This window comes from Bos grunniens, chromosome 11 (assembly GCF_055505025.1).
Source record: "Bos grunniens cultivar Pamir isolate PY7600 chromosome 11, Bosgru_T2T1.0, whole genome shotgun sequence".
In the NCBI taxonomy this organism is placed as follows: domain Eukaryota; kingdom Metazoa; phylum Chordata; class Mammalia; order Artiodactyla; family Bovidae; genus Bos; species Bos grunniens.
In genome coordinates, this window is record NC_141175.1 from 25,923,182 (window position 1) to 25,949,623 (window position 26,442).

The following is a 26,442-nucleotide window of genomic DNA, read 5'->3' on the forward strand; positions in this document are numbered from 1 at the left end:
ACAGGAATTTTGCTTTGTTTTGTACAGAACCCTAACCCCAAGAATGCCCCTGCTGTGTAGACATGCTTCATTCATATTTGTGGAATGCATGGATGGCTGGATAAAAGAATGCCCCATAAGAGCTAACAGTTAAGGAAGAAAACCAACACTGTGGGCCTGGACAAACATGTGCTTGAAACCTAACTGTCTCGCTGAGGGGCCAGGAAATCTGCCCCCAAATCAGCTGATCCTAGCTGTAAGGACATTCGTCTGGATCTTGGAAGTACGCTGGTCTGAAGTGGGAAAGCTGCTGGTGATGAGTTAGTTTTCAGCTACTATCTGATGGGACAAAGGATGTACTCAAGAGGCTGGGAGGGTGGTGAGATATAACAGAGCAAACCGTCAAATAGTTGAACTGCAGAAGGTGGTCTGTCAAAGCTAGAAGAGGGAAGGCTGCTACTGAAGAGGAATGCTGAAATCGAGAGCTGTTAACAGTTCTCTTCTTTACTTGTGTGTGTAGACTAGCCTGTCCCTAGGGTTTTGGCCACAGGTTCAAAGGGAGCTCAATGGGGGCTCAAAGCTGTATTGAAATACCTCTGAATAAGGATGACCAGGGAAAGAAGCTGACATTTTTTTGAGGTTTACCATCTGCAAGAACCCACGGCAATGCATTATCGTCTCCTTGGAGCCTAAGCACAAGCCTTCATCACAGCAGGGACTGTCCCCATCTTACGGTGGGGAAACTGAAGCTCAGGAATTTACGATGATCTAAGCAAAAATCACTCAACCAATAAATAGCAGAACTGAGATGTGAAATCAAGTCTGTCTAATTTCAAAAGCTCTTCTCCTTCCTCTGAATTATGCTACAACTCAGGGACCCCTCGGGGGAAAGAAATCATAAGAGGAAGAAAGGCAAGGAGCACAAGACAAATCAGTTCCCCCAAGAATGAGAATCTGGCATAAGGAACAAGTCTGGGACAAAATAACCCCAGGACTTCAGAACTGGAAAATACCTGCGAAATCACCTGGCCTTACCTTCTGTACTGTCAAGCTTTATGAAATGCTTCTGATTTTGCTTTTCAGGGGAAAATAAAAATATGTAAATGAAAAAGATGAGCTTTAGGAGAAGACAGCAGAAGGTAACAGCAGCAAACACTGAAAGAGTAACAAACGGGCGTGTGGTCATCAGGGTGTATTGTCACCTCCTTCGTGACTGCTGACCTCGGATGTGTGGGTGCCCTGGGCCAGCTTAAAGGAGATGCACTGATACCCCACAGTCCCAGCAGACAAAATCAGCAGATCTTAGGTCACCTGGGAGGAATGTCAGCTTGTGTCAGGCCGATGTTCAAAGAGGTTCAAGTAGGTGTGACCCTCTCCCCTTCCAGGTAAGAAGAAAAGTATCCAAAACTGACTGGGAGGCGGTGGGAGAGAAAAAGCCAACGTGCTGGTGATGAGGGAAGAGGCAAGGGCACCATAGTCCGTAGTGGTGCACCGCGGTGCCAAATTTACCTGGAAATTCAGCTGGTTTTACCTCCCAAAATGTTACAGCAAGTGAGACACCAACCAGGCCTCTGGCATGAGGCTTAAATTCATGCCAGGTCAGCCACTTCTCTCCTTGCTGGTCTTAATCTGGATGGCCAGGATGGGCAGAAAGAAACCCTCAGATGGATTCTGTAGGGACAGAGCAACCTACAACAACAGCTCTGAGCTGCTCCCCCTCCATGTTTCAAGCTCCTCTGTTTCTTGCCTAAACACTCAGAAGACTCATGTAGCAAATGCTCCCACTCAAAATGCAGTTACAGAACCTGGGGACAGTTGACCACTTCAGAATGAGCTACTTTGAAATACACATCAGTTCTTTATTATATCCTTGTTTTTTCTTTTTTCTCCTTGTACATGTATGTGGTGTAAGGAAGCATGAGTTCCAATCAGAGATGAGATCTCTGGCCGAAGGACCATCCTTGAGACTTCTGGGTATTCTGGAAGCCCGAATATCATAGATTCTCTGCACTAAAAATGCTGGTCATCACCGTGCTGTCGGCTAAAAGCAAAGACAGTTGTTTCTTACCTGGAGATCTCTCCCGTGACTTGGAGTCACCAATCCAGGCTGACGGAACGAATCAGATGAGCAGCTGTTCAGCCAAGACAAGTCTAGCTCCCCAGATCAGGGCTGTGGCCCCTGAGAGTCCTGTGGTTTCTCTGTCCCTGGTGAGTGATAATCTGCAGAAAGGGAACACAAGTCATGTTACTAGGAGAGGCCATTTCCTCTTCTACTCTGGCCATAACACATTCATTTACGCAGAGCAGAGACAGCCCCAGAATCACCGATTACCAGGGACGGAAGAAACACAACAACCTTGTCACATGTAGTTGGGGAAACTGAGGCTCAGAGAAGAAAAGAGCCTCACTCAAGGGTCTTGCCACTTGGAGGAAGACTCCAGATCAGAACGTGTCTCTGACTCTTTGGCCTCTGGAATTTTAAAACAAATTTTTAAAAAGCAGCCACGTGACCCATCTGACTTCTCAAACAAGTGGTCATTGACCCTGAATGGAACTCTCTGTTTTTCTTTTTCCAAAAGAGAGGTGGCACTTTTTCCAGAATGCTGTTTTTGTAGTTTTTTGTAGTATTACCCCCTGGGAGCTGAATGAGTAAAACAGTCCACCTCAGGCATGTGGTTGGCATGGTTTTCCCTGTTTCCCTTTAGAAAAATACTGTTATGGAAGAGAGGGACCCATGAGCACAGTGGTGGGTGGAGTTGGTTTTTTAATGAGAGTCGTCTGTATACCCAGCCCCTAGGTCAGCTGATCTGTCTCTGTCTCTTTTGTCTATCTGTCACTACATGTTTCAAGAAAACACAGAAATACACATGGACTCTCCTCCCATGGATATCATCCATTATGTGATTCCCCCCACCTTTTTTTTTGTTAAACTATAATTGATTTACAATATTGTGTTAGTTTCTGGTATACAGCAAAGTTATTCAGTTATGGTGGTAGTTTAGCCACTCAGTTGTGTTCAACTCTTGCGACCCCATGGACTGTAGCCTGCCAGGTTCCTCTGTCCATTGGATTTCCCAGACAAGAATACTGGAATGGGTGCCATTTCCTCCTCTAAGGGATTTTCCTGACCCAGGGATCAAACCCATATCTTCTGCATTGCAGGTAGATTCTTTACCAACTGAGCTACCAGAGAAAGTGATTCAGTTATACATATATACATATATCTGAGTATGTCCATTATGGTTTATTACTGGATATTGAACATAGATCCCTGTGCTACACAGTTCAGTTCAGTTCAGTCGCTCAGTCATGTCTGACTCTTTGTGACCCCAAGGACTGCAGCACACCAGGCCTCCCGGTCCATCACCAACTCCCGGAGCTTGCTCAAACTCATGTCCATCGAGTCGGTGATGCTATCCAACAATCTCATCCTCTGTCATCCCCTTCTCCTCCCACCATTAATCTTTCCCAGCATCAAGGTCTTTTCCAATGAGTCAGCTCTCCGCATCAGGTGGCCAAAGTATTGGAGTTTCAGCTTCAACATCAGTCCTTCCAATGAACACCCAGGACTGAACTCCTTTAGGATGGACTGGTTGGATCTCCTTGCAGTCCAAGGGACTCTCAAGAGTCTTCTCCAACACCACAGTTCAAAAGCCTCAGTTCTTCTGTGCTCAGCTTTCTTTTTAGTCCAACTCTCACATCCATACATGACTACTGGAAAAACCATAGCTTTGACCAGACAGACTTTTGTCAGCAAAACAATGTCTCCGCTACACAGTAGGACCTTGTTGTTTTATTATGTGATTTTTCTGAACAGTGTACATTTGAACAGCCACTCCTCTATGCAAAACATCAAAACCAAAGAAGGGATCCCACATTCATGAAGCAAAGCATTCATATCATGTGAATCTTATAGATATAGTTTCCTAATTTATCCTCAAAAACTTCCCCTAAAGGTACCATGAGTTCCATTTTCCCAAAAGGTTAGACCTAGAGCTGAGTTGGAGAGAACTAGAATGCCCTGCAGAGTCATAAAGAAAATTCGGTGCAGAATGAGGCATGGACTCATCTCTGACTCCAAAATCTGTGTTTTGTTCATCTAAACTGGACTACAGTTATTAGGCCAAAAAACACTAGGAGCTGTCTTATTTTCCAGTGTGTTAGCTTGAAGGCAGGCGAAAGTTCTCTGGCAGCTGTTAATGCTGTCAGGACATGAAGGGTTATTCTCGTTAGATTCTCATTCAGACAAGAGGCTCGAAGGGCCCTGGCTTCCTGTGTGCTGCCAACCAGGACTCACGTGCCCCAGAGATGCTGGGCTGGCCCTGGCCCCGAGCAGCCAGAGGGCCTGTCAGGAAATCATGATTATCAACGGCCGGCCTCTGTTCCTGGTCTTGGACAACAAGTGACAGGCTGGAGAGATGATGGGGGGTGGAGAAAGGGGAAGAAAAAACAGGAAGTGGCGGGGGAAGGGAAGGAAATGATAGAGAAAACACAGCAACTCCTTCCTGATGAGAAAGGGATTTCTGAGCCTTGCATTTTGGGAAACCAGGTCATGGTGGTAGCGGGGTGGGGAGTGGGGGGATCGGGGTCGGGCCGGGGAGAGAAGTTAGTTTCCTCCACCTTTGGGGTCGTGCCCGTGAATTCCCAGCAGAGCACAGGCCAAGGAGAAGGGTGCCCCCCACGGGTGCTGTGTGCCAGGGCCCCTGACTACAGTGGCTTTCTAAAGAAGAATCCAGGGGAGACCACCTCTCTCACCTCTTGGTTGTGGCTGAAGCCAGAGGTGTCACAAAAGGACCTGGGAACTTTCGAGGCAATCAGTATCAGGGGGTGTGATCCCGTCCCCACCCCTGTCCTGCTCAAATGCTCTCAAACTTAGAACCATTTTCATGTGTTTGATTAGGACTTGATCTCCCCCAGTGGGGTCCGGCAAGAATCACACTTTCTTCTATCGCAATACTAAGAGAGTCAAGGCCAGCAGAATGCTGGGTCTCCTCCAGACCATGACTCTAAGTACTTCCAGAATCTTTTCCTTTTGTTCACTTTACTTAATTACAGACACAACGAAAGTCCCCCAACTCCCAGTGGGCACCATTGAGGCTGGCAGTCACCTGGTAAGCTGAACATCCACACAAATAGAAAGCTAAACTAATAACCTGATCACTTTGTAATATCAAAACTAATAATACTTTACAGGATCCGAATGGGTACTAGATGGTAGGCAGGGAATACAGAGGTCCCCCCCAAAGACAAGTCCTAGATACCAGTCCAACCCACTCCAGTGGTTCCCCAAACTTGTTGTGCATCTAGAGAAGCTAAAAAAAAAAAAAAAGGAAAAAAAAAAAAGTACAGCCCAACCTGGATTTGGGGCCAAGCTTCTGGAGAGATCTGTGTCATCACTGGCTCTGGCCCACAGACCAGCATTTAGATAGCTTGGATCCTCACCCAGCCCTCACAGGGTCCTACCTCCTTCCATCTTGTCCATTCAATCACGGAGACCCTCCCAAGGAGAAGCCTGCTCCAGGGCTCTGGCCTTGATTCTGTAAACTACTCCCCCACCATCCAAACAAACACAGAGCAATGAAAAGCAAGCATATCTTTGAGAGGAGTCCAAGCTTTTTGAAGGGACGGCTGGCGGTTTCCTGTCTGAGTCACCCACAGGCCAGAGATCCGTCAGGGAGCACAGAGTCAAGTGAAGAAAGACACTGACAACTTCCGCCTCTGGTCCCCACCAGCAGCCCAACCTCACACAACATCAGCACGGGTCTGCTTCTGTTGCCATGGTTACAAATGACCGGAGCCACAGCCACTGTCCCTTTGCCCCAGGGAGGAAACCAGCACCACCCGAAGCCACCAGTAGGCGGCGCTGTGGCAGCACCTGAGTGCTTGTGCTCAGCGGTGTCTGATTCTGCGACCCCATGACCTGTGGCCCGCTAGGCTCCTCTGTCCATGGGATTCTCCAGGCAAGAATACTGGAGTGGGTTGCCATGCCCTCCTCCAGGGGATCTTCCTGACCCAGGGATCAAACCCGTGTCTCCTGCATTGCAGGCAGCTTAGCTTCTTTATCACCTGAGCCACCAGGGAAGCCTCTCTTGTCAATATCTTGTCTTCTTTGGTCATTTTAACAGCTTTTTGACCAGAGACGTATTAATACATCTTTTGTTATCCAAACATTATTGACCGGAGTGTTCCAATATTCACTTACATTACAAATGGCTGGTCACAGGCATCAGTTTCTGCAAAAAACTCCCGGATCAATAATGTGTTAAGAGAGGGACAAAGCATGGTGTTATTAGCCCATGTTAAAAATGGGGAAGCTAAAACCCAGAGACATAAAATGACTTCTCCAGGTTCACAGGACAGAACCGAAACCAGAACGGGCATCTCCTGACCTTCTCCAGTCTAGTGACCTGGGACCTTTTCACTGCCTCCTGTCCACCGCCCACCTCGCCTCCCCCTTTCAGGGGAGGGCTGAGAAATAGCTTAGGACGTCTGTGTGTCTGCCATTTTTGAATGGTTTTGAAAGTGGAACCACTGGACAGACAGAAGGTGATACCTATAGACGGTGAGGGAACTGGAGAGCCTGGAAGACCACCTGCCTGCCCTCCAAGCTGAGGGGACTCAGAATCCAGAGCAGGGCAAAGCCTACTTGTTCCAGCCACAGGTTAACCAGCGGCAGGGCCTACACCCTGAGTCAGGGAACCTCAGAACGCTCTCTCCCACAGCAGCAGGAGCCCCGGTCAGTGTGAAGAAAAATACGACTCCGGCTCATCAGGTTCCCACAGTGCATCAGGCGTCACTGAACACTGGAGACCTGGTGACTCCCTGACACACTGGACAGATAGGTGTTCTTCCAGCTGCTTTTACAGACGAGGAAACTGAGGCCTTGTCCAAGGGACTTGGCTTTTGAGCAGTAGAGACAAGAGCTGAATTCCTGCAGTCTGGCTCCATTCCTGCTCTTAACTACTATGCTGTTAATATTCCGTCTCCCCATGTGGCACTAGTGGTAAAGAACCTGTCTGCCAATACAGGAGACTTAAGGGATGTGGGTTCAACCCCTGAGTCGGGAAGATCCCCTGGAGAAGGGAATGGCAGCCCACTCCAGTATTCTTGCCTGGAGAATCCCATGGACAGAGGAGTCTGGCGGGCTACAGTCCATAGGGTCTCAAAGAGTCAGACATGAATGAAGTGACTTAGCATGCACATACTCCATCCCAAAGCAGTTACATTTTAAAAAAAAAGAAAAAAGGAAAGAAAGAGACACACAGAACAGTCACTTAGTGGAAAGAAACGGGGAACACAGGAGGCGCACTAGAAGCAGACACTGCCTTCATGCCAAAGGTGGAGGAAAGGAGGAAACTCTCCAGGGCGGGAAATAGTGATTGAAAGGTGCTGAGCAGGCAGGACCAGGATTCTGGTCCCCAGCCCTTCCTGGGTGTCAGCCCTGCCCCCACCCCCTGGGTGTCAGCCAGCACCAGTAAAGGACTTCCTGGCTTCAGTATTGACACAGCACCACTCGTGGGAAGAGGAAGTGAGGTGGGCTGCGGAGGGTTTGAGGGAGGACCCAAGATGGGAGAGACATCAGGGTGGATGGAAGGGATAGTGTTCTTGAGAACTCAGCGCCCGTGTCACAGAGGGAGGGACCCACTGGGCAGCTGGTGAATGAGACTCTGCCAAAAGTTCTCACCCAGAGCAGTGAGTGCACACACTACCAGGGAGCCTGGGTTCTAAGGGTGCCGGGTGAATTCAGACTCAGGAGGAACTGGGGAGCAAGAAAGGACAGAGAACATCCCTCATCATTTCACAGACGGGGAGACTAGAGCCAAAATAACAACAGTCATGACGTCAGCATCATCATCATGGCAGCCACCATTTACTGACACCTGTCATCTATCAGAAATGAACTACATGCTTTATATAGGTTATATGGTAATAACATCAACTCTAAGAAGGCCGTATGATTATTCTTAATTTATAGTTGAGATAAGCTAAATCATATCCTAAAGGATAAGTAGCTAGTTGGTTAGGAGCAAGGATCTGAACTGTTGTCTGACATTTTGGTCCATGGTCTTACCTCTAAGCTATGTGTGTCATGAGATGGTGACAGGCTCTGCCCATGACTGATGGTGCTAACCCACAACCAACTTTTGAACTGTTAGAGCACAAAGGTACAGGTCTTTAAACTTAGACATATTATCCACACTTTATCCATACTATGTATCCACTTATGTATCCATGCTACGTATCCACCTATATGGTTACATACTATTAAGGTAATCAAGCAGCTTATGATCCAAACCTGGGTTCTTGCCAGAGTGAAAAGTGCCTATTAATAATGTTGCTGGGGAACTCCCCTGGTGGTCCAGCAGTTGAGAACCCCCTCTTCTAATGCAGGGGGCATGAGTTCGATCCCTGGTCAGGGAACTAAGATCCCACGTGCTGCATGGTGCAGCCAAAAAAATAAAAAATAAACTGAGGGACTGCAACAGAAATCAATGAATCAGAAAACAGGAAAAAATTAAAATAATAATCGTGCCGCTGGGACAACACGCATTAACCAGTCCTGTCCCAGGCACACAAAGACCTTTTGTCACCCTGCTATAACCACAGTCCCGGGGGTGGGTTCTTTTAAGCCTCACTGATTCGGTGGAGAATGCTACTGCATGATCTCCTGCTTTCTAATTTACCCAAACACTCCTCTGCAACAATCCACTCTCCCTTTGCTCACCAGAAAGTCTTCTACACCTGTTGGCCTCATGGGCCTTACGGATAAAACAGGCAAGCTGATGATAAAGCGGATATCCTATGATTTGGGAAGCAAGGGTGTGACTTGTTCAGCAATAGATTTTGAAAGCACTGCTGGGCGCCTGGTGCCCTCGCACCCAGAACCTCAACAGGCAGGTGTTCTGATAACCAGCCAGTCCCCCAGACCTGAGGGCTCGGCGTCTCTCTCATCTCCGGCGGCCCAAGGCAACAGGACAGGAAACATTGCAAAGAGAAGCTGCTGCATCCTGCTGGAGAAACCGCCACCCATGACAGGACCCAAGACCCTGCTTCCTTGGAAGGGGGTGCAGGGCTGGGACAGGTGCCCTGTCTCCATTGCCAGCAGGCACCGATCCCCCAACCCTTGGAGGGTGTGGGGTTATACCCACCTGTCCAGGGATCTCTCCTCTGACTCTATGAGCCTGGGGAGGAGGGAGGCGGCACTTAAAGCTTGTTTTTTGTTTCTTAAGCTTTTTGTTTCTTTTCCGCCTTCTTAAGAATCTCTGATCAAGAGGAAAAAAGAATCTGCTGTTCTTTTGAAACAGGAAATCAGTCTTAAATCAATCTCACACATCAATACAAGTGAAATGCTAACAAGAGAGCAACAGGCACTAAGTCCATTCTCTTAAGAGCTGTTTCCTGCAGTTATTTAATCAGGGGCATCCCAGGACCTCTGGTCCAGTGATTCTCTGACAGCTCAGGAAAGCTCAGTGGTGCTGGGGAGCCCAGAGATCCCCAGAGGGACTGGTGAAGACACAGGCCGCAGGGCCCTGCAATAATGCACACAGCCAGCCTCTTGTTTTGCATAGAAGTGTCTGCTAGTGATGATTTTTGATTAAGAGAAAGACTTTTTTTTTCCAAATTAGGTCACATTCATATGCCATTGGGGTTTAGGGCATGGACTTATCTTTTGTGGAGCACTTATCTTATTCAACTCTCTGGGGTTCCCCGGTGGCCAGGGTTCCCTGCCTGCCAAAGCAGGAGACGCCGAGATGTGGGTTCAATCCCTGGGTGAGGGAGATACCCTGGAGTAGGAAATGGCAACCCCCTCCATTACTCTTGGCTGTAAAATCTGATGAACAGAGGAGCCACAGTCCACGGGGTCGCACAGACCTGGACACAACTGAGAGAATAAACCACAATTCAACCCACTACTGCTATCAAGTTATTGCTATTACTATTATTAAAATTATTGGTCATGCCATTTAGGGGATGCCTGAAACCTCAGGGAGGGAAGGGACTTAGTTAACAGCACCCAGCAAGTAGATGGCAAAACCAAGACCAGAACACATTTCTCCTGACTGACTCCTGCTTCTTCTATCTCAGCATGTGACCCCCTTGCGCTAGGGGCTAAGGGCAAGGAGCCCAGACTGGAGCAGGAAACGGCCCATAGACAGACAGTGACAGAACCTGGGCTCAGGCCATCCCAGACCGTCAGAGAGCAAAGGGGGACAGGGGCGACACAACCCTCACTCTTCCTCACTCGGTGCCGGACGTCGGGCGCACATCACGTGACTGCCTCATGTGTGACAATCACAAGGTTGGTTCCATCAGGTCATCCCCTGGGGTCAGAGAGTGGGAGACACCTTAGAGATCCAAGGAGATCAGCCTCCTCTCCCTGACAAGCCTGAGCACCAGCACAGTCAAATCGCAGATCTCTGGGGCTCCTTCATGTTCCTGCCTCCCTTCCCAAGGCTACAACTCCAGGAACACCCCCTTTCTGGAAGGACGAGGGCACAACTTAACAGGCTTGCATGCACAGCCATCGGCGGTGGTGCAAGCCTAGACACTGAATGCTTCGTGGTGGAGCCAGGAAACCTTGGTGTAGCCTGAACTTGGGTCTTGCTTGGGCTCCGTGACCTCTGGTCCCTCACTACCTCTCTGATCTTCAGATGCAAAGTCCGCTCAGTGCAGCCGTACAGCCACATACATGAGCAAGCCTCTCCGGGCTACTCTGAAGATCAAATGAGCCTCGAAAGCACCACAGCTATTTACGTTCATATGCTCTCTCTGCCACTGAGCGAAAGTGCCTTGAGAGGAGGGGCCCACGTCTTCCTAATTTTCACAAGCTATCACAATGAGCTCAAAGTCCTGCACAAATGACAAACACTCATGGCCAAGTTTGTAAAATCCAGCCTCCCTGGGGGCAGTGAACGGCTCAGGGTGGCTAGAGAGGGAGAAAGAGGCAGCAGAAACACAGTAGAAAGAGGCTGGCATCAGGTTGTGGAGGACCCTACACATGCCCATCCTTTCTGTGTGGCCAAGTAGTGAGCTCGTCTATCAGATGTTTTTGTACTAGTGGGAGGACGGAGCTGTGGAAAGAGCCTGGGGTCTTGTGCCCAACAGTCACGAGCTGTAATTTTTGGACACCTGGACACCTGGCTGCCCTGTCTGCTCAATGGTAATGATCTCTCCCTTTTAGGCATGTGGGCGACCCAACATAAAAAGTGGCCAGTCCAAAAAGAAAAAAAAAGTGGTCTGTGCAGTGCATGTGTGCTCAGTCATGTTTAACTTCTTGTGACCCCATGGACTGTAGCCCACCAGGCTCCTCTGTCCATGGGATTTCCCACGCAAGGATACTGGAGTGGGTTGCCATTTCGTTCTCCAGGGGATCTTTCCAACCCAGGAATTGAACCCAGATCTCCTGCATTGCAGGCAGATTCTTTACCATCTGAGCCATAAGGGAAGCCCTCAAATTCAGCAAATACAACTGCCCCCTAAATAAGTGGAGCAAAAAACTGACCTGGGCTATCAGAGTCAATGATTGTTATGGAAGTTCGAAGTCAGTGCTGCCTGGAGGTAACTAAGAAATGGTACCACGGCCAGATTGGACTGAGCACAGCCTGAGAGCCAGTCTGGCTGGAGGCATTTGTTGTCCAAGTTCCCAACGACCCTGTTGCACTCCAGCACCTCGTGCAAAGCCTGGCCGCACTCCTGCACCCAAAAGCCACAAGAGTCTCACAGGGCAAGTACCACCCAAGGACCACAAACCACCTGCAAACTCCCAGCAGCCCCTGGTCATTGACACAAGGCACCATTGAAGTGGTTTGGGTTGGTTGTTCTACAGAGGCCTTGCTTACGCCATGAGGCTAGGTAGGGTTGGGGTAGGGGTAGGAGGCGGCAAAGCACAGGGGGTTGAGAAGCGAGAGATCTGGGCTCCAGTTTCTGCTCTGACTCCAAATCTCTCTCAGAGCCCAAGCACATCACTCAGCACTATCTGCATCACGAATGGAGAGGTCTTTGGAACTCAGGGCTCTCAAGGTCTAAGACAGCCCTTCAGTGGAGTGTTTCTAAAAGAACTTAGCCTGGGATATATATTATATACTGCCCTTGGAGAGAGTGGTTTTCTGACAAGCCAGGCCTCTGCTGAAAGCTGTGAAAGCGGAGGTCCTCCTGCAGACACCTCAGGCCAAATCCAACAGGTTCTAGTTCTCACCCCACTGACTCTTGCTGTGCAACCCTGGGTGAGTTGCTTTACCCCTCTGAGCCTCAGTTTTCCTCACGTGAGACTCAGTGGTAATGACATTCTGCTCATGTCATTTCCCAGCAAGCTCTGTTTTCTAAAACTTCAAAGAAAGTACAAATCTCCTTTCTCTCAGACGTGATGAGGCTAGTCAGACTCCACCCTCCCAGACAGAGCCAGACACACCTTCACAAAGCAGGGATGGGAGAGATGAGGGGCCGTGCGTTACGCTCAGGAAGAGGAGAGGGTCCCTGTCAACAGCGGCAACAGTGATGAGAACGGGCTGCAGTGACAGCTGGGAGCCGGCTTATCTGAGCTGATGACAAGATGCCCGTAACCCTGGCCCAGGCAGACAAATACTGGGGACCCTCAGACAATAGCACAGCTGCTCCAGTTCCTGGGCCCCGCTCTGTTGCGAGGCAAATTAGGAATCGTTAAATCAGCATTCATCCTCAAGATGCACAGGGCTTCTGCCTTTCTCAATAGCACAGGGATGTAGGGGGCAAATGCACACACCTCCCCATCAGGGTCCCAGACACCCTACACCTGGCCCTAGGGGGAGAGAAGGGAGAACCATGGACATAAAAAATGCCTGGGATGAGATCAGACTGACTACAGAAAAATGCATCGTCCTTCTGAGACCCATTAATTTCTAACGAAACCCATATTCCTAAGACGTGTTCAAATCTCTCCATGATCAGGTCCATAGTGAAAGAGAACCACCATTATATAACCTCTCACTTTAAGCCCAGTGTTCTTCCGCCCTGTTCTGCAGCCCAGACTTACCTCTCCACACACCTCCCTCCTTTTTACCATCCATCCAGGCCAGCAGCAGTCTCACCTCCTCCAAGAAGTCTTCTCTGATACTTTTCTGATACCCAGTCCACACGGACCTCTGTTTTGTCTGAACTCTCATAGCACTTTCAGCCTGCACCAGTCAGCGTTTTTGCTTCATCGCTTTTTGACTGTTCTCTTATACCAGCCTCCCAACTGGTTTCATCCTGCCTGGACTCAGACCCATGTTCTGCAGAAAGAGCTTTCTAAAGCATATCAGATGATGTGTGTTCCCTGCTTAAAACTCTGCTAGTACTTCCTACCACTTCTAAGGTCAAATTCAAATGTCACGGCATACTCCCGCCCCTCCGCTGAGCCTGCCTACGCTCCAGTGACACCAAAGTACTCCTGAGTTTATATATTGAGGTGGTACCAAGAGTGGGATAAGAACTCAGTTGAGAATTCCTCCCACAGTTTCAAGGTCCACTCCCCACGTCAAATGCTGGACCACAGAGAAGATGGCTAGGAGCAAATGGCATTGAACCATGACCAAGGTAAAAAGAGTCAAGACCAACTAAGTGCTCAGTCATGTCTGACTCTGCAATCCCATAAACTGTAGCCCACCAGGTTCTTGATCTTAATAAGCTTACAGCAATGTAGTCTTCAGCCATTCCATTGACCAGCCAATGGGAGAGTAGGCATTTGAGACTGGGACATAAGACAGTTCATTTGTTCTTTACAACCACAGTGATGAGGCAATGTTCACAGCCATGGAAATTGAGGCTTACAGAAGCTGAGCTCATGCCTGAACTAAAACTCCAGCCAAGATCCCACCTAGATATTCTGGAATGGTATATGGAACCCTGCAGCCCAGTGGCCATCACTACTTTGTACCGCTAAGTACCTCCCATTCAACTTGTCTGATGCTGAGCAAAACACTTCATTCCTGCCTAAGAGTTCATTCTGTCCAGGAGACCCTCCTGATGAGCTCCTGTAACTCCTTAGATGGAAAGATTGTGAAACTGGATGTCCATCTAAAAGAAAAGGGAGAAAATTCCACTCTAACTGTTCTATAGTTATCCAGAGGTGATCAGAAACCCTGACTAGCCTAATCATACCCCCAATCATACCTCACAGTCATAAGAGTGTGTGTTTATGGTAGAAAGCGTAGAAGAACAAGGTTTGGAAGACAGAAAGACCACTGTATGGATGCTGTGTGGACAGAAGCACCCACGGCGCCAGCTCACCAGAGCCAATTATACCTATATCTTCCCAACTTCACATTCAGTGAGGTCTTATAATTAGAAACCGCCCATGTGGGAATACTTACACTGTGGAAATTGGCAAACACTCCTAGTCAGGTTTGTTTATGTTTTTCCCCAGAGGGTCAGTTATTAAACATTAACCAGGCACAACTCAATGGATCCACCAGAAGTCACTGAGTTAGGATGATGGGGGATTCAAACTGTAGCCACAGCTGTGCCCCCAACTCACCATTTGGCCTGAGCACATTTCTCTCCTTCTTGATCCTCAATGACTTTAACTGTAGACTGGGAGCAAAGAATCCTTGCTTTCCTGACGCACGACTGTATAAGGTAGGACGGTGGACCTAAGTGCATTTGAGTAAACGTAAAGATAGCTTGGTTGGTAAAGAATCTGCCTTCAATGCAGGAGACCCCAGTTCGATTCCTGGGTCAGGAAGATTTGCTAGAGAAGGGATAGGCTACCCATTCCAGTATTCTTGGGCTTCCTTTGTGGTTCCATTGGTAAAGAATTCGCCTGCAATGCGGGAGACCTGAGTTCGATCCCTGGGTTGGGAAGATCCCCTGGAGAAGGGAAAGGGTATCCACTTCAGTATTCTGGCCTGGAGAATTCCACGGCCTGGAGAATTCCGTGGCCTGGAGGAGTCCATGGGGCCGCAAAGAGTCGGCCACGACTGACAGACTTTCATCTTCACTTTCAAAGTTGTGAGGATGTATTTGGCAACGTCTGCAGGCATTTCCGGTTGTCACAGCTGGAGTGTGTGCAGTGCGACTGGCGTCTTGTGTGTAGAGGCCAGAGATACTGCTAAACACCCTACGATGCACAGGACATTTCCAAAACAAAGACTTATTTTGCCCCAAATGTCAGTAGTGCCAAAGTTGAGAAGCCCTGAACTAAAGATACTTAAACATGTGGCCTGTTGAAGTTCCCTGAACACATCAGCATCCAAGAGGAAAATAAAGGCAACTCGGGTCAGTTGGAGGAACCCTGGAGGGTCAGTGGGTGCAGAACAGGGTGGTTAGTGCTACAGGGCGACAGCCCAGGGATATGAGTTTCTGCACCAGCACAGTGCCTGGCATACAGTAGGTGCTCAGTAATGATCTGTGGGAAAAGCAATGAGTCTAGCTGGGACCCAAAGTGTAGTCTCTCTAGTAGACTCACACTCGTGTGTGTGCACCCTCCATCACAGGGACACCAGCTAGAAGAAACTGACAAGAGGGATTTCACCTCCTCTGGGAGGGAGATGGGAGGAAATGGTGTGACATCCCAGCCCCGGGGACTCAGCTTCAACAAATAATCGCCAGCTTGACAGTCACAGCAGCCAGCCGTGGTCAGAAAAGCAACCTTATTTAAGTCACTTTCTAATAGGAGTTGAAGCATCTTGAAAGGTGAAGTTTTTGAACCCTCTCTGGGGAGGTGATTGTTAAAAACACACAGCAGGCAGTCTGGCTTTCCACACATTCACAAACCACTTTTTTTTTTTTTTAAAGACAATCCTTTTATCCCTTGTACCACTTGGGACTGCAAATGCATTTAGCACAAACCACCCGAAGCAGAAACAGCGTTGGTTAAGAAACCCTCCAAGCACCAGGGGAAGCAGGCTGGCATGGCCCAGATGCTCACAAGAGAAAAGCGATGACATGCCACATACCAACTGTCCCAACTCCTCTGGGGCCTGAAGTCAGCAGGGCTGTGGGGAGAAGCTTTGCCACAAGTCTTTCCTGGAAGACCCCCGGCGAGCCTCTCGGTTCCCTGTCCCTGGGCTGGACTGGGAGAGGCGGCCCATTTCTCAGGGAGCAGATGACAGGACGGGACCCCCCTCAGTGTCTCCCTGACCATGAGCCATCTGACTCACAAAGCCCTGTAATTAAAACCCCAAGGGTTCAGAGCTAGTTCTAGATGTAGCTGGACCCAGTGGCTTCTCAGGCACCAGAGCTGCCAGCAGAATGACGAGGGTCTATTGATTTCTCCTGGTTTACTGATGACAGCTCACTCAGCTACCAATTAGGCTCGCAGGATGCCAGGGCTGGAAGCCACCTGAGTACCTGCTCCCCTCCCCCAATCCTCTTTAAGAATGAGGGGCCCCTGGCCCAGGGGAGGGGTGCACTGCCCCAGGCCTGTTGTGGGGTTTTCTATTGACTCTTAGTTGAGGGCACTTTTGTGACTGTTCAGTGAGTCTTTTTGTTCAGGTCTCTGAACTCTAAATGATGAAACTTGGAGAATTCAGTTCAGTTCAGTCGCTGAGTTGTATCCAACTCTTTGCAATCCCATGCAGCATGCCAGGCTTCCCTGTCCATCACCAACTCCCGGAGCTTACTCAAATTCATGTCCATTGCGTTGGTGATGACATCCAACAATCTCATCCTCTGTCTTCCCCTTCTCCTCCCACCGTCAATCTTTCCCAGCATCGGGGTCTTTTCCAATGAGTCAGTTCTTCACATCAGGTGGCCAAAGGACTGGAGTTTCAGCTTCAGTCCTTCCAATGAATATTCAGGACTGGTTGGATCTCCTTGCAACACAAAAGACTCTCAAGAGTCTTCTTGGAGTGTAGGCATAAGCTAATTGTGGTCCAGGTAGGACTTGGGACCACAGGATGGAAGCAGGGTAGTTTCAGGGAAAGAAATTTACAAAGTAACCACCACTCGGTGAGAACTTGGCTCCATCCTTGGCTGAACTTGGCCCCTTCCATGCTCATCTCTCACTCATTTCTCATGTCCATGACCCAGCAACAGGTCATGACTCAGGCTAAGAGAAGTAAAGAAAGGCACTAAAGCCCAAAGGAAGGCATTGAAACTAGTGAATCCCTTTGATTCCGATGTTCTTGCCTTAAACAAATTATTTTCTTTTTCATTTACAGTCCTAATATTGAAAGAAACAGTACAATAATGTCTTCAGTAACGCCTGAATTTTATTTTACAAAATAAAAAAAATCATTTTGCTTCATTATTAATCATCTTCAGAATGACCTGAAAGCAGGCTTGACTTTTTTTCCTACTAAAAAATTCCTACGAAAATGGTCAATATTTCTAGACGTGGCCCCAAGGGCCTGGGTCAGTAGAGGAGATAAATAAGATGCCTCCTGGGACCTCATCTTGGAATCTGAGAGCAGCTATGCAACTGAACGACACAGGAGACAGTATAAAACCCTGCCTAGTGGGCTGACCCCTTGAATGGGGGTGCCTCCAAACAGAGGTACAGCAATAAGGAGAAGGAATCCCACTGAGGTCTGCCCTGCCGCCTGTCACTAGCTTTCTGTGTTTCTTCCATTTGGGGATAAAGATTCTGAGAACAAAGTATGGCCCCCTCATCCGTGTTTACTAGGAACTCAGGAGCTAGCAGGAAAGATAAAGACAAGAAACAAGAATTAAAATACAGTTTGGTGACTGCTGTAAGGGGGAAGCAGAGGCTCGTGTGGGAGCACTAATGGGGGACCCCGAACTCCATCCACGTGGTGGGAATCCAGTCAGTCACGGCTTCGTGGAGGGGTCAATGTCTAAGTCTGAAATCCACACAGGACTTAGCCAGGCCAACATGGGGGTTGAGAAGGAGAGGGGGGAAAGAGGACAGAGGTCATAAGGCAATAAAAATGAATGGAGGTGATGAAGCTCCTGATGTAAGACACGATGCGAGTTGGGTATGGCTGGTTCAGTTCAGTTCAGTCGCTCAGTCGTGTCTGACTCTTTGCCACCCCATGGACTGCAGCACGCCAGACCTCCCTGTCCATCACCAACTCCCAGAGCCTACTTAAACCCATGTCCATCGAGTCGGTGATGCCATCCAACCATCTCATCCTCTGCTGTATGGCTGGACTATGAGACAATAATAGGTCAGGTGGGAGGGAAACCTGGGCTGAAATGGGAGCCAGACCACAGGGGCCAGCAGAACTTTGTAAGGGAATCTACCCTTCACGTGGCAGCTGGTTCCTACTGTTCACCTTTCACCGTTTGTCAGGGACAGGGTGACGCGGTCAGGTTTATATTTTACATCATGCCTCTGCGTGTGTGTGCACACGCGCATGAGCACATGTGTGTGTACACACTATTCCATGCTGGCTGTCAATTATTTCACCTCTAAAATGAGGGAAACACACTGTGTGCTTCATATCCCCAGCGTGTTACAGGGATGAAATGAGATATTTAATAAAAGGTTTATTAAAGATTAAAAAAAAATGAGAAGCCTCTATGAAGAATGACCCCTAGCTTATCTCAAGGCTATCAAATATGAAAATGCACTCCCCAGAAGAATGAACGGAGAGTAGGTCATGGCACTCAGAGCAGAGGAGACCACAGCCCGAGCCCCAGGCCTTCTTGTCCGGAAGGCCCTCTGGGATTCTGCACCCAGGGAGCGTCTCGCCCAGGGCACCTGTGTGTTCAGGACTCACTTTCTGATTCACGGGTTAGCAATAAGGAGGCAAAAAAAATCAAACACCAAACACCCAACTTTTTTGTTTATCCAGTTAATGTCCCCAGTTTCAGATAAAATAATTATTTTCACAACCCTCAGCTTGAATCTTACAGAACACATAGGTGGGTAAAACATACTTGCTATTCAGATGAAATGGCAAAAGTCCTTACCAGAAAAGGTGGGCAGGGAGACCTGCCCAGTGGATCTGTTTCTCCTCTCCACCAGTCCTGCCTCTGGGAATGGCTGTTGTGTTAGTCACTCAGTCGTGTCTAACTTCTTGGGACACCATGGACTGTAGCCTGCCAGGCTCCTTTGTCCTTGGGATTCTACACTGATGTATAGATCAGTCTTATGGACTCTGTGGGAGAGGGAGAGGGTGGGGAGATTTGGGAGAATGGCATTGAAACATGTATAATATCATGTATGAAACGAGTCGCCAGTCCAGGTTCGATGCTCGATACTGGATGCTTGGGGCTGGTGCACTGGGACGACCCAGAGGGAGGGTATGGGGAGGGAGGAGGGAGGAGGGTTCAGGGTGGGGAACACAGGTATACCTGTGGCAGATTCATTTCGATATTTGGCAAAACTAATACAATATTGTAAAGTTTAAAAATAAAATAAAATTAAAAAAAAAAATACTGGAGTGGGCTGCCATTTCCTTCTCCAGGGGATATTCCCAGACCCAGGGATCGAACCCAGGTCTCCTGCATTGCAGGCAGATTCTTTACTGTCTGAGCCACCAGGGAAACCCTGGGGATGTCTGACTCCTGTTGAAATCAGGAAAGACCAAAGCCGTGGCAGGCTGCTCACCCGAGTACCTGGAGCGCAGGGCTTAAAGCTGCCTTCACAGGGGAGCGTTTCCAAGCCTTGCACAATTACCTTTATTAGCATAACATTTTGTCCTGCCTTTTGTAAAACACTTTCTATTTCCATCTCAGGAAGAATGCAGCAACAGAAAATGCTGCTACTGTGGGGGAGGTGAGGTAGTCTATAAAATTTAAACCATGGGGCATTCGTTCAAGACTCCTGGGTAAGGATGTCTCTTGATACATAATTCATGACAGCCTTAAAGCTTGGCCTACTTCTGACACAGGGATCATATATTTTGGAGAAGTCAGGTGGAAGGCGGGAAGAAGGAGAAAAATCACTTTTAAATGGTTCTGTTGTGGTCCGCCTTGTGGGTAAAGCCAGACCATATTTTGGACCGCTCTTTTCTACCAGAAGGGCTTCCCTTAAAGGCATTTTAAAAAGTGTTTTTCCTCTTAAATTGAAAAGGCAGCATATCACCCGGTTTCAGTTTTATCTTCTGTAACACTAGATAAAGATGAGGCTGAATCCATCTGTTAACACATATAGGCTGCAAACTGTATGAAAGCGTGCACACGCATAAACACACACACACACACACACACACACACACACACACACACACACTCATTGCAAAAAGGGAGGAAAATCCACACTTTTAAAAAATTTATCATCCAGCAATGCTACCCAATGCGGATGAGATAGCAGCACTTTTATCCTTTTACGGCAGATTCAGGAGGAAGCCAGCCTTGCCCCAAAGGCTGCTCCCCCACCGTCGCTGCCACTTGCCTTGGGATCCTGGGACTGGCTGCAGGCCAGGCCCTTCCCCCTACAGCCTGGGGTTCCATCCTCGCAGCCGAACTCAGTAATGATCCCCTGGGCATCATTACCTGCCGTGTCTCAGCCCACTCTAGCTGATGCTGAAAGAATCACTGGGCAGAGAGGGGGTTTCTATCCTCTGGTACAAAGGCTACGCTCTTGAGGCTGCATTTTCAGAGGAAGAATAATCAGGCAGGCTGCCTGGACCCCATCTGGGTCACTTGGCATTTCCTAGGGCATTGCTGGTGGGGGTGGCACTGCAGATTACCCTCTTGAGGCTTTGAGAACTCCTTTTGCTCAACTATTGCTGAAAACGCTGTATGCAACTGATCAGATGAAACAGATCAGAGATTGGAGGTTGGAGGTGACCTAGAGGAGCCCTTGCCAGAGCGCACATTGCTCACATCTCCACAATTACCTATTTTGAGTGGGCACCATGCAGGTGGAGAGTCCTAAAAGGCACAGCGTTAATTTGTTTCTTAAATGCAGAGACCATGGGCATCACAGAGTTCCAAAAATAAGCCAGCTTCATTTCATTAAAGAGGTGAAGGTTGAGCACCCACAGTTTGGAAGAGGATGGGGGTGGAGGTGATAAGCAAGAGCAGCCACCAAGGCCACCTGGCACTTGAAGAAGGGGGCTTCCTAGGCGTCACTAGTGTGAAGGATCGCCTGCTAATGCAGGGAACATAAGAGACAGAAGTTCGATCCCAGGGTCAGGAAGATCTCCTGGAGGAGGGCATGGCAACCCACTCCAGTATTCTTGCCTGGAGAATCCCATGGACAGAGGAACCTGGTGGACTGCAGTCTACAGGGACATGACTGAAGCGACTCAGCAAGCACACACGCATGCATGTGGTCTTTAGGGAGGGCCCAGAGCCCCAGCTACAATCCAGGCAGCCCACACTCTCCAACGCCAGGTCCTGGGGATTCCGCTTCTGTGGATTCTCACATGGCCCCTCCCCCTCCTCCCACTGCAGCTGCCCTAATTTAGGTCTTTATTATCTTTCTCCTGGATGGTTTTGCACAGGCAGCCAGATGACTCTTCCTGAAGCAGCAGAGCTATGATTACGCCACTCCACAGCTCAAAGACCTTTAATGATTTCTCCATGGGCTAAAAAATAAAAGCCCAGCTTCTAATTTTTAAGGTCCTCTTCACCAGGTCCCAGCCTAAATTCTAGCCTCACCTTCTTTTCTTTCTTTCCTGTACCCTGCCGTCAGGCTCAGTGTCACCCTTCCAGCTGTCCCACCTGCATGCCCTTGCTCTTATATTTCCCTCTATCTAAAATAGTCTTCTCTCCACTCCATCTCCTGAAATCCAAATCCTATTCATCCTTTAAGACCAAACTCAAAAGCTACATGCACATGGTTTCAACACTGACCCCCAGGGAAAATCTCTCTGTCCTCCGAGCTCCCATAATTTTACTGTATCAATCACATTCTTTTGTGATAACAGATTCTGTATAAGTCTTGTTGTACTCCTTAGGCTAGAAGAAGAGGGCAGAGGACAACGCGATTGACTTAGCAGCTTTATTCTATCTCGATCAGTCCTGCACACAGTAGGTGCTCATTTATGTTACGTAAGTGAATCATCCATGTGAAGATGTCTCAAGACTGCAAACATGCAGCTATTTTGTGCAGGCACAGCTATTTAAAGAGATCAAATGAGTACAGCCTAGAGGCGCATCATGAAAGGACCATGTGGTATGCAGAGGAAGTAAGCTGGGTGGGCTGGGGTCAGAGGTGGATGACGCTAATGACCTCCTTGATGATAAATCCAATGGTCAATTCTCAGCCTGCATCTTTACTAGACCATCAGCAATTCTGCATGATTGAGTCATCATTCCTTCTAGAAAATCTTAGGAGATCACAGTCTCTTATTTTTCCTCCTAGTTAATCTCTGTCTCTCCCTGTCTCCTTGGTTGGTTCCCTTTCTTTTTCTCTAGAACTCTTGACATTGGCATTCCCTAGGACTCACATCTTTAGTCCTCCTCTTCCTTATCAGGACTCATGCCTTTAGTGACCTCACCCGGCTTCACGGCTTTCAAGTTGTCTATATTTTGATAAATCTTAAATGGGTATTTCCATCTTGGACCTCTTCCTTGCTTGCACTAACCACAGTCTGCTCAAACGCCACACCTGGATGCTGAATTCAAACTTAATGTGGCCCCACAATGAACTCCTCACTTCTCCCTGCTCCCTAGCCTACTTCATCCAGTCTTTCTCATCTCAGCTAATGACATTTCCATCCATCCAGTTTCTTAGCACAAAACATTGAGTCATCTTAGCCTCCTCTATATTTCACAGCCCACATCCAACCTTCCAGGAAGTTCTTTTGGCTTTACCTTTAAAGTACATCCAGCACAGATCCAAATGTATCCCCTTACTCCACATTGTCCCATGCTCTTTTGACCTTCTAATAAGCTAGAAGGCAATAAACATTATTTTATTACTTTTGCCTGAGTGATACTAACTTTATTATCTACTTTTTCTCACTAATGTCTCACAGGCCCAGTACATGGAACTCTGCATGGCACAAAGTAGGCATTCAATTAATATTTATCAAATGCATGAATGAATGGTTTTAGCTGGTCATCTCTGAACTGCAGCTTAAACAATAAATAGCATTTAGCCCAGAGAAAGGCAGCCACAGCCAAAAGGCATCTGTAGGCAGGGGGAACAAAAAAGCCAGGGCCTAGAGATAGAACCTTCACCAACATCTTAGGATTTGACAGTGTCGCAAGCCTGCCTGCATGATACAAAACCATGAAAGAAGCAGACTTGAGCAGTTTCCAGCTTAACCAGACCAGCCAAGGATGTTTTCAAGGGACATCAATGGACAGCATGCTTCTTTTCTTAAAAAGACATACAATAAAAATGAAACGAGATATACAAAAGTTGATAAATAATTGTGTAGAAACATCCCTTGTACAATTTTATTTACAGTACACACCTTTTTCCCTACAAAGACTTTATCCCTAGTTCTATTCATGCTATGCTATGAGCTTAGTCACTCAGTCGTGTTCAACTCTTTGCAACCCCATGGACTGTAGCCCGCCATGCTCTTCTATCCATGGACTTCTCCAGGCAAGAATACTGGAGTGGGTTGCCATTCCTTCTCCAGGGGATCTTCCGAATCCAGGGATCAAACCCGGGTCTCTTGTATCTCCTGTACCGCAGGCAGGTTCTTTACCTTCTGAACCACCAGGGAAGCCCAGTTCTCTCCATATTCACCCAGAATTAGACATCCTGTAAGTGCATGTTCAGAACCTAGCCCATGTCAGCCCTGCTCCCTGTCATACCTTTGGGGCCCACCCAGGCATAGTGTTTTTAAATGACTTGTTCAATGAATGAGGAAATGAATGACTGCCTTCTGATCATCTCCCACCAGGACCAGTTCCTTGATGTAAGAATATACTCTAAGAAAGAACGCTCCTTGAGACGTGTCTTCAAGGCAGAATATATATCACCCTTCATTTCCACCCAGTACCTTACACTGGAAAGATCTGGTGCCTAGAAGTCAAATTCATTTACATGCAGACCTGGAAGCAGGCAAGGGCACCAGGGCACATCCATCTTTGTTACCCCCTGCCAGCATCTCAGCATCTCTACTCTGTTGCTGGGATTTGATCCAAGGTAGAGTTGGTGTGAACCTCTTGGTCATGGTGTCCACCCTGCCATAAAAGGAGGTTAGGACTGGACCCAGAAAGACTCTACAGTCAGTCCTTGTAGTGGAAGGGTTGAGTCAGAGATGACTCAGTGTATGCATCTCTAAAATGAGAATTATCATACCAGGGGGCCACAAGAGGACTGGTAACCCCGTGGAAAACTAGCCTCACTGAGTTCTAGCCATGGATGATCATTTCTCCTCTGGGCACTCTCTGCCACGTTCCCCAGGGAGAAGGGGCTTATCCTGCTATTCAAGATGCATCTGTCCAGCAGGTGCTGTGGCTTAACCACTGTCATCTGGCAGAAGCTTCCTCTTGGCATGTTTTCTTCGCAGATGGTCATGAAGGCACTTGCCATCACCAAACTCAGAAGCTTGATTAGGGGCTTTGGGGCTCTGATTAGAGTCAGGAATTAACAGGGCTGGAGAAATGACTTCCTTGGAGGCCACACTTAGATAATCACATGGAAGATGAATCCAGCATCACTGTACATGGTTTCTGCTACCTTTGGGGGTGTGGTCTTTAACTTGGAATGGGGTCAGTGATTGCCATGGGAAATAAGGGGAAAGTAGAGCAGAAAAATAAAGCAGGATTTTCATAGCTCTGCTGCATACATAAACATACATACACACACACACACACACACACACACACACAAAGACACAACCATTAAGTCTCCTGGAGATCAGCAGCTGATTAGATTTACCTCATCTATCAAGGAAACTGATTCTCAAGGAATCTGGTTAACAGCAAAACAAAAAGGTATAAATTCCCATTGTTTTCATTGCAGGGAAGAAAGACTTGGGTCAGTTAGAACATTCTTTCATCTGAAAGTCATATTTCATCTGAACTTGCAGATGTTCTGGGGACAACTGGCAGGCAAGCAGAAAACATTCATAAGAACCAACATTCTTTTCATTTTTTCCCCAACACGAGGGTACTCTTCCGGCCACTAACAAAAATCACACAAGCCTTATGCCGGGCCTTTATCAGCCTCTAAACTAATGAAGTCCCGTCTTCTTGGCTTGTATTTCTACTCAGCAAACATTCATTGTGAGCAAGGACGAGGAGCTAAGGGTGTGGAATTTGGAGTGCAGGGTCCTGACTTCAACTTAAACAGCCTTAAATAGGCACTTCCTCTCTTGCAGTCTCAGTCTCCTTACAGTATAAAATGAAGCTAATATACGCCACCCATCTCACATGGCTGCTAAAATTTAAGTGAGCTCCCATATTACAGCCCTGGTGCAGCATCTAATAGAGGCTTGCGAAAACACTGAATCTGAATTGAATGCCTGTTAAGTAAATGCCACTCTGTTATGTGAACCACACGTAACAGAAACTGATTTCAAAGTGGTCGTATTACTGGAAAAGGAGATGGAATACATTCACCGACGATTCTAACATAAGATAAAAACCAGTAAAAGCTCAAGATGTCACCAAGAAAATGTGCTGGAGGGTGAGACAAGGCAGAGATTATTTACAGCCAGGGGCATTTGGGAATGTGTTCCGGAAGAAGAGATACTTGACGTAGGAGGATGCCACAGTTTATTTTAAAGGAAAAGGACGGATGGTAGTTTATTTACACTTTAATACATAGAAAAGTCCAAGTCATTATGCTTAGCATCTTTTTTTTGTGGGGGGGCAGTAAGAAAAGAAAGGGAACAAGACCAAGACCTTGTCCCTAGATAATGTATAACCCAATTGGGAAGAGATCATGTGAATATACATATACACACAGTCAAGTCAGCTGTCCCTGACAATTTGTAACAAATGGCTGATGAATAATTCAGAGATTTGGAGTGACTAAAATGTTAAGGCAAGCCATGGAATGTAATCGCAAGTGCCACCAGGTAGCTCTAGTGTTTCCCTCCCCAGGTGTCAGTATTACCATCTGTAAAACAGACCCAACCGTGTGTGGCAAAGATGTCCTTAGTCTAGGAAGATAGCTGATGAGGTCAGGGTGGCCAGGCCACTCTCTTATGACCACAAGCAGCTTCACCACAAGCACACCATTTCCTCTGTGTGCTGTACACACATTACCGTTTCCCAAGTGGCTATGACATCGAACATTGGAAATCCCTGGTCTAGATGATCTCAAAGAATCCTGCCTGTTTGGTCAACCTATAAAGCAGAGGTCGAGTGTAGCCCTGAAAATGGAGCGGTCTTGAACTGTCTAAAAGCAGAGTCTCAGAAATCCAGAGAAGCTGGTCCATGCACAGGGAGCTAGGGTTCTGGGCACAGCCCTGGCCAGTGAGCTCAAGCCTCATATGGCTGCTCCATTTAGCAGCTACCATAACCTGGGTCGAATGTTCCTATGAGCCCCTGAGCCTTAGTTTCCTATTCTATAAAATGTGCTTAAATCATAAAGCGTGATGTCCAGGATTGTTGGGAAGAGGAAGGAAGACCACGCAGGTGGGAATCCTCCTGAAAATCTGTGTCCTTGAACTTGAATGCTACATCAGAGCCACATACAGAATGTCTTCCCCTACTAGTCAACAGATCGGAAAG

The 26,442-nt window shown here is 47.8% G+C and overlaps 1 protein-coding gene across 7 annotated transcripts in view; it reads right to left on the reverse strand.

Moving 5' to 3' along the window:
* The window catches only part of CYRIA (CYFIP related Rac1 interactor A), a 102,457-nt gene that overhangs the window by 56,627 nt on the left and 19,388 nt on the right, over positions 1–26,442 (reverse strand). For 5 of the 7 annotated variants that reach the window (XM_086323567.1, XM_086323568.1, XM_086323564.1 and 2 more), the window contains exon 2: positions 2,048–2,199. The gene's annotated coding sequence lies outside the window, so the exon portion shown is untranslated. Of the gene's footprint in view, positions 1–2,047; positions 2,200–5,442; positions 5,749–26,442 lie in introns of those variants that run through there. The other 2 variants (XM_086323565.1, XM_086323563.1) reach the window with 2 other exon arrangements.